We start from the raw sequence: 9,480 nt of genomic DNA on the forward strand, positions 1-9,480 counted from the left end.
AAAAAAAAAAAACATAGCAGGTGAGAGTTTGGAGAATGAAACTATAGCAAATCCATCTGGCAAATCTTATAAATGATGGAGCCAGGTCCAGAATACGGTGTTCAATAGACTGAAGCCAGTCTTCTCCCAAGCTTTCCCCAGTTTTAGAAAGACAGAAGAGAGATGATCTCAATCCAGGCATGGGCCTACTATTACTATTCTCTGATGATCTGTGCTCCTTTTAAAAATCATTTATCAATACTTTAGTATATTATACTCTTAAAATTTTAGTCATAAAGTATATGTAACGGCTTTTCACGGAAAGCTATGCTAAGAATTTTAAACTCTATTTAGCAATTCAAGGTTGAAAATTTTTAAAAAATGAAGGGTAAGGAGAAAAAAAGTACTAAAGAAGAACATTTTTTTAAAATAAAGATGTGAGATATATATATGTATATATATATATATATATATATATATATATATATATGTATATGTATATAATGGAATACTACTCAGCCATATAAAAGAATTAAATTTTGTGATTTGCAGCAACATGGATGGACTTGGAGGGCATTATGCTAAGTGAAATAAGTCAGACAGAGAAAGACAAGTACTGTATGATATCATTTATATGCGGAATCTTAAAAATACAATGAACTAGTGAATATAACAAAAAAGAAGCAGACTCACATATATAGAGAACAAAGTAGTGGTTACCAGTGGGGAGAAGGAAAGGGGGAGGGACAATATAGGGTTAGAGGATTAAGAGGTACAAACTATTAGGTATAAAATAAACTACAAAGATATATTGTAAACACAGGGAATATAGTAAATATTTTATAATAACTATAAATGGAGTATAACCTTTAAAAATTGTGACTCACTATATTGTATACCTGTAATTTATATAATATTAGACATTATTTATTTATTTTTGCTGTGCTGGGTCTTAGTGGCGGCATGCGGATTCTTCATTGCCATATGTGGGATCTTTTAGTTGCGGCATGCAGACTTTTAGTTGCAGCATGCATTCCCCAACCAGGGAATCGAACCCCGGCCCCCTGCATTGGGAGTGTGGAGTCTTACTCACTGGACCTCCAGGGAGGTCCCCTGAAACTTAGTATGTTAATCCATGAAAATGATAATAATGATAATAGCTAATATTTAATATGTATTGCTCATTGAATATATGTCAGGCATTAAGAAGTACTTTACATATGTTAGTTCATTTAATAGTAAATCATGGAGTTGTTGCTTTCGTTATCATTATGATGATTGTTTTATTTTTATTTATTATTTACTTATTTATATCTTTTGGCCCCATGGCATGCAGGATCTTAGTTCTTGGACCAGGGATCAAACCCATGCCCCTTGCAGTGGAAGCACGGAGTCCCAACCACTGGACCACCAGAGAAGTCCCACGATGATCGTTTTAAAGGCCCATGAAGGAAGGTGACTGTTTTCTTTCTTCTTGAAGGATCTATTATTTGTTGTGAAAGTCAGTGAGGTGCTTCTAAGACAGTGTGAGTGGTTGAAGTTCATGCAGCTAAAGAGGAAGGAAAAATGGGCTGAGAGAGGAATGATGGGAGGGGCAGTGAGTGAGTGGGGCCATTCTTGCTGCCTTGGTGCTGGGCCCTGGGTCGCAGCTCAGGCCTGAGTGGAGCAGGGCAGTGGCACCGGCTGGGGAGGTGTGGCATGGGAGGCATGCAACTTTGGGGCAATGTCTCTCAGTTTCTGTGATTTGTGAGAACACATCTCTCCCGAAGTGAAAGTGGGAGGGAGAAGGGGCTGTGAACTTTCAATCTGCAAAAACCCACAGCAGGTCAAACTGACCCAACCAAGAAGAAGCTTGAGTAGAGCCTAACGATGGTGTTAATAGTCTTGTCAGAGTGCTCCCAAAACGTTTTCATTTAGCTCTCAGACAGTTTTATTTAATTGTAAGAAAAAAAATGTAGAATGATTGTTTTCAAAAACATTAAAGAGGGCTTCCCTGGTGGCGCAGTGGTTGAGAGTCCGCCTGCCAATGCAGGGGACACGGGTTCGTGCCCCGGTCCGGGAAGATCCCACATGCTGCGGAGCGGCTAGGCCCGTGAGCCATAGCCACTGAGCCTGTGCGTCTGGAGCCTGTGCTCTGCAACGTGAGAGGCCACAACAGTGAGAGGCCCACGTACCATAAAAAAACAAAAACAAAAACAAAAACAAAACATTAAAGAAAATTGAACAGGAGAAAATTTTGGAGTCACAAGTGTATTGCAATTCCTCATAAAAGAGAAAGCCTGTTACACATGATAGGTGTCTCTAGCAGCTGCATATCCAGATGATCCCTGACACAGAAGGATCTGAGATGTAATCATTTCTTATACTAAAAGGTGGAGATGGACCATTTAAAAATAATAATGCAATTCCTGTTACCAGTTCAGGTTCCCCAGCCTGAAACGTCTTTCCATAAATTGTGACGCTCTACTGAAACTTTCAATTTGTTTTAATAACATATTTTTAACTTGTGAAATATGTAGGTAGGTGCTTTCTGAGAGCATAGTTTTTTCTTTTTAATGAAGTATAGTTGATTACAATATTGTGCTAGCCTCAGGTGTACAGCAAAGTGATTTGGTTACACCTATATATGTATATATCTATATTCTTTTAAAAATTCTATTCCATTTTAGTTTATTACAAGATATTAAATATAGTTCCCTGTGCTATACAGTAAATCCTTGTTGTTTATCTATTTTATATATAATATAATAGTGTGTATCTGTTAGAGTTTGCTTTCTATGTCTGTCAGTCTGTTTCTGTTTTATAAATAAGTTCATTTGTACTATTTTTTAGACTCCACATATAAGTGATATCATGTAATATTTGTCTTTGTCTGGCTTACTTCACTTAGTATGATCATCTCTAGGTCCATCCATGTTGCTGCAAATGGCGTTATTTCATTCTTTTTTATGGCTCAGTAATATTCCATTGTATATGGATATACCACATCTTTTTATCCATTCCTCTGCAGATAAACATTTAGGTTGCTTCCATGTCTTGGCTATTGTAAATAGTGCCTCTATGAACTTTGGGGGGCATGTATCTTTTCAAATTAGAGTTTGTATCTTTTCAAATTAGAGTTTTCATCTTTTCCAGATATATGCCCAAGAATGGGATTGCTGGGTCATATGGTAACTCTATTTTTAGCTTTTTAAGGAACCTCCATACTGTTCTCCATAGTGGCTGCACCAATTTACATTCCCACCAACAGTCCAGGAGTGTTCCCTTTTCTCCACACCCTCTCCAACATTATTTGTAGACTTTTGGATGATGGCCTTTCTGACCAAAGTGAGGTGGTATCTCATTGCAGTTTTGATTTGCATTTCACTGAGGACATTTTTGAATGGGTTCCTGAAATACTCAGAGAGGCAGCAGGGGGAACAGGATCAGTTCTGAGAAGGTCCCCTCCCACCTCAAGCTCCTGACTCTTTTTTTTTTTTTTTTTTTTTTGGTGGTACGCGGGCCTCTCAGTGTTGTGGCCTCTCCCGTTGCGGAGCACAGGCTCCGGACGTGCAGGCTCAGCGGCCATGGCTCACGGGCCCAGCCGCTCCGTGGCATGTGGGATCCTCCCGGACCGGGGCACGAACCCGTGTCCCCTGCATCGGCAGGCGGACTCCCAACCACTGCGCCACCAGGGAAGCCCCTCCTGACTCTTTTATACCTTTGGCTCCTAAAGCCACAGCCAGGATTTTCTAACCTTAGACTCTCCCACCTGTTGTTTCCTCTTCCCCATTCTCTTGGTTGTTGGCTTCTTATCCTTTAAGTTCAGGATTAATTATCACCCCTCTACAGCTCTTTACTGACCAGTGTGGAGCCCCCACTATGACTCCAGCTTACAGTGGGCTGGTTGTTCCATGGCCACATCAGCTTCTTTCATTTGTTCGTTTTCTTGTCAGTGGGATCACCTATGACTCTAAGGTCCACAAGGGCAGGTGGACAGGGTCATCCTGGCGCTAGCATCTAAATATTTATTTATTTATTTATATTGGCTGCACCGTGTCTTAGTTGCAGCATGCGGGATCTTCCTTGTGCCATGTGCCTTGTGGCACACGGGATCTTTAGTTGCGGCATGTGGGCTTGTTTAGTTGTGGCATGCAGACCTCTTAGTTGCAGCATGCATGTGGGATCTAGTTCCCCGACCAGGGATTGAACCCAGGCCCTCCTCATTGGGAGTGTGGAGTCTTACCCACTGGACCACCAGGGAAGTCCCCTGGCACTAGCGTCTAGCACAGTTACTCTCACCTAATATGAAGAAGCCCAATAAACATTGGTTGCGTGAGAGGAATGAAAGTTACTATTTCCTTTTCATTTATCACACACTCATGGAAAATGTACTAAGGCATGAGTCCTTTCTCAGCTGTGTCGTAAGATCTCTGTAGGAAATTCATGCAGCTTATTTAGCTGAGGCTGGGTGCCTTTCGACCTTGGGTTACTCGAGACCCAGAATAAGATTGTCATAATGTATTATTCAGGTTAATACAGTTTGATTTAAGGCTCATCTCCATTTGAGTAGTTGGTGACAGCTCTTCTTACTATTTAAAAGAGAAATGAAAATGCCTTCACCTTGGGCCCCCAGTATCTACAAAAGCAATATCTTATCCAGCATGGGAACCAAAAAACTACAGTCTCTTTCCTTTCCTTACAAAACTGTGAATAGTAAAGGTCAAATCTCAGGCTCTTAATAACAGCTGGATTAAAACCCACTGTCTGCTGGATACTGTGGTAATAGTACAGCAGTACTTGCCATAATGATTCTCATTTTACTAATGATGAAAATGGGGCCCAGAGAAGTTAAATAACTTTCCCCAGGCTCCAAACTTAGCAAGTGGCAAGAGGCAGGATCCAAAGCCAGGTCTGTTCAACGCCAGAACTCATATACTCAACCCTTCTACAAATGAAGAGTCCAATTGTGAAGAGCATTGTCTGAGCCTGCACCACGAAGAACCTGGAATAAGCATCCTAGGAAACAAGAAGAGAAGGAGAGCTGCCCAGGATCCCTTCCTTGGGACACATCATCACAACACATACAAAAAATCTCTAAATGCAACAAGCAAAGGCAAGTCTGACATTTCCAAGTGATTAAGTATATGGAGGAGAGAAGAATAAGATGACAGGGGTAGGCAGAGCTGATTGGAAAGCCTTTCAAGAAGATGCATGTAGTTCAATAGATTTTAACTAGAGAGAGAGGGATGGAGGAAGGAAGCATATGAGCAGGGCTTCCCTGGTGGTCACTCCTGGCTCCTTCAACACCATTAGCTGTATGGCCTTTGGGTTCCGGCTTGAAATAGAGCCAGGAAGGATGAGAAGGATGGCCAAGATATCACATGTCTTAGCATAGTCACTATTGGCCTAGGGATTTGAGGCACCTACAAGTTGCTTTGAGATTCTTGAGGAACCGGGGTGGTGACTTTCAGGAAATAAGTTAATCTTTGTTTCCTCTCTGCTATTGTGAATAAACAGTGTGACAAACGGACATGGGGCTGACATCAATAGTTCCAGGCACTTTCGCTGGAGTAGGACCCATGAGAGTACGGCTTCCAGTATGGCTGCACCAAATCTGAAGTCATTATAATTTACTTCCCTGGTGGCGCAATGGTTAAGAATCTGCCTGCCAATACAGGGGACATGGGTTCGAGCCCTGGTCCGGGAAGATCCCACATGCTGTGGAGCAGCTAAGCCCATGCATCACAACTACTGAGCCTGTGCTCTAGAGCCCGCGAGCCACAGCTACTGAGCCCACATGCCACAACTACTGAAGCCCGTGCGCCTAGAGCCCGTACTCTGCAACAAGAGAAGCCACCGCAGTGAGAAGCCCGTGCCCTGCAATGAAGAGTAGCCCCCGCTCTCCACAACTAGAGAAAGCCCATGCACAGCAATGAAGACCTAATGCAGCCAAAAATAAATAAATAAATTTAAAAAAAATAGAGAAAATTATAGGTTGAGTTCTAACAAAAGGAACATTTGTTCCTGCTGTTCAGGAGACCTCCTAATGCTCTATAGGTCCTTTCTAGAGGACAAAGCCTTCCTCCTCTCAAAAATGATACCACAAAGAAGATCTTGGCTTCATTTAGGAGGATTAACTCTTTAAAGGTTTGGAACAGTGGATTCTGCGTAATGATAAGACAAGGAAACAAAAAAATTTTGAGGCCTCCCTACAACCTCTCCCCCCTCCCCCAGGGTGGGTTCCCTGTGGATAAAAGTATGATTCATTTATTCTAATTTCTTCAAACTTCATTGACTCTGTTTGTGTTTATTCTTCTTGGACCATGCTGTGCTATTTAGTATGCATTTAAAGTGCATTTTAGTGGCTATTTAATGAGGCACGGGGGCTTCCCCGGTGGTGCAGTGGTTAAGAATCCTCCTGCCAATGCAGGGGACAATGGGTTCAAGCCCTGGTCTAGGAAGATCCCACATGCCGCAAGGTAACTAAGCCCGTGCACCACAACTACTGAGCCCGTGTGCCACAAGTACTGAAGCCTGTGCGCCTAGAGCCTGTGCTCCTCAACAAGAGAAGCCACTGCAATGAGAAGCCCGTGCACCACAACGAAGAGTAGCCCCTGCTCGCCGCAACAAGAGAAAAGCTCAGGCACAGCAACGAAGACCCAACACAGCCAAAAATTAAATAAATAAAAATAAATAAAATAAAATAAAATATTAAAAAAATTTATAAAGGAGGCACTTGCTTATCGCCAGCATTTTATACGTGTATCTAATTAAGTTCAGGTTCTTGTGTTAATTATCATCCAGTTCTATAAAATTTATCAAGCTATCTAATTTTAATGCAATCCTACTGCAATCCTAGTGATTATATATTTGTTCAACTGATCAAAAAGAACACATTAAATACAGACATGTCAGGTGAATTGCTTGAATTCATCTAACCATTAGGTTTGATCATAAAATGTTTATTAGAGTGAGATATACAATTTTAGCTGGACTTCATATTTTTAGGGCCCCCACCATCAACTGTTATAAGCAGAATTTCACAATGTTTGTTAGTTTCAAATTCTGTCTTGACTGTGAATTACGTATGTCTAAATTTGTTTTTAAAAATACAATACTAAATAAATAATACTAAGTTTCTTTTTTAAGAACTCTCTCTCTCTCTCAACATCAAGAATACTTTTTAAAAATGTCCTCTTCAGCTAGGATTTTAAACTTTCACAACGGGTATGTCAGAAAAGGTACTCATTCCTTTTTTCCCTCACAGAGCAGATGAGTCATCAGGCCTGAACACTCAAATTCTTGCCACGAAACCCACAAACGTCCCAGGGTCCATGTCCATTCTGTTCCCCTTCCCTCCTGTGACAGCAGAGGATCCTTCCTCCTCCCATCCTCAGCTACTGCCTTACTCATCCCCTGAATCTCAGCCTCTCTAGCCTTCTCAGTAACCTCCATCTGGTCAATCTGTAGCTTCCTTTGGTACTTAAATATCCTCCAAATTACTCATATTTATAAAACACCCCCCACCTGACCCAATCCCCTACCATCCATTACTGGTTCTATTTTATCCCCAGATTTGGAGCTTTACTTCGTAAAGTGCATGTCCTCACCAACCTTTCGTTTTGTACCCACTGTAGTCGAGCTCCCACCCCCACCATCCTCCAGAGACTGGCGCAACGAGCTTACCTACGACCTCCCTGTTCTAGATGCTCCTCGGACCTTACTTTGCTTGTCTGCCGGGCAGTATTGTCACCACCGACTGTTCCCTCTGTTTTTTATTTGAGTTTTATTTTTTAGTCTTTTTTTAACATCTTTATTACAGTATAATTGCTTTACAATGGTGTGTCAGTTTCTGCTTTATAACAAAGTGAATCAGTTATACATATACATATGTCCCCATATCTCCTCCCTCTTGCGTCTCCCTCCCACCCTCCCTATCCCACCCCTCTAGGTGGTCACAAAGCACCGAGCTGATCTCCCTGTGCTATGCGGCTGCTTCCCACTAGCTATTTATTTTATGTTTGGTAGTGTATATATGTCCATGCCACTCTCTTACTTTGTCCCAGCTTACCCTTCCCCCTCCCCGTATCCTCAAGTCCATTCTCTAGTAGGTCTGCGTCTTTATTCCCACCTTGCCCTTAGGTTCTTCTGATGATTTTCTTTCTTTTCTTTTTTTTTTTTTTTAGATTCCATATATATGTGTGTGTTAGCATACGGTATTAGACATTTCTCCAAAGAAGATATACAGATTGCCAACAAACACATGAAAGAATGCTCAACATCATTAATCATTAGAGAAATGCAAATCAGAACTACAATGAGATATCATCTCACACCAGTCAGAATGGCCATCATCAAAAAAAATCTACAAACAATAAATGCTGGAGAGGGTGTGGAGAAAAGGGAACCCTCTTGCACTGTTGGTGGAAATGTAAATTGATACAGCCACTATGGAGAACTGTATGGAGGTTCCTTAAAAAACTAAAAATAGAGCTACCATACGACCCAGCAATCCCACTACTGGGCACATGCCCTGAGAAAACTATAATTCAAAAAGAGTCATGTACCACAATGTTCATTGCAGCTCTATTTACAATAGCCAGGACATGGAAGCAACCTAAGTGTCCATCGACAGATGAATGGATAAAGAAGATGTGGCACATATATACAATGGAATATTGCTCAGCCATAAAAAGAAACGAAATTGAGTTATTTGTAGTGAGGTGGATGGACCTAGAGAATGTCATACAGAGTGAAGTAAGTCAGAATGTCCTCTCCTTTGTGAAGCAGTCTCTTACCTTGGCTCCTACAAAGCAACATTCTCCTGGATAACCTCAGGTCTCTGGCTCCTTCCAAGTTCCTTTATTGGTTGCTCCCCTCCCCCTCCTCCCCTCCCCCTCCTTCTCCTCCTCCTCCCCCTCTTTCTCCTCTTTCTCCTCCTCCGCCCCCTGCTCCCACTCCCATTCTTGCTTCTGCTTCTGCTTCTTCTTCTGCTTGTCCTTCAAATATCCTTTAGGATCCCGTCCTTGGCCCTTTTCTCACTCAGCACCCACTCTCTGGGCCATCTCTCTCATGGCTTTTGTTAACATCTATATGCTGTTTTCAAATCTATATCCCTCTGTCATCCTTTCATTCACACAGCAGGCAGCATATTTGTCATACACAGATCTTAACCTATCACTTCACTGAATACACTCATCAATGTGTTCCATTGCTTTTAGGATAAAATCAAAACTCTTTGCTGGTCAGAAAAGACCCCAGGATTTGGTCTTACCTTATACTCCAGCCTCAGTCTCTTTCCAGTGTCCTCCTGGAATTCTACATTCTGGCTGTGCTAGGCCACATTCACAGTTTCTAATGGTCCATGCTCTTTCAACTCTCAACCTTCCTCCATCCGGTTCTTTCTACTTGGAGCCCTCTGATGGCCCACCCACCTGTCACCTTCAGGTCTCTGGTTAAGTGCGGCATCCTTTTGGGAAAGCTGTCCTCACCTCCAGGCTAGGTTAGGTCCTGCTGACT

This window comes from Aethalodelphis obliquidens, unplaced genomic scaffold (assembly GCF_003676395.1).
Source record: "Aethalodelphis obliquidens isolate GAN/ISIS:26980383/991018 unplaced genomic scaffold, ASM367639v1 scaffold46, whole genome shotgun sequence".
Taxonomy (NCBI): Eukaryota; Metazoa; Chordata; class Mammalia; order Artiodactyla; family Delphinidae; genus Aethalodelphis; species Aethalodelphis obliquidens.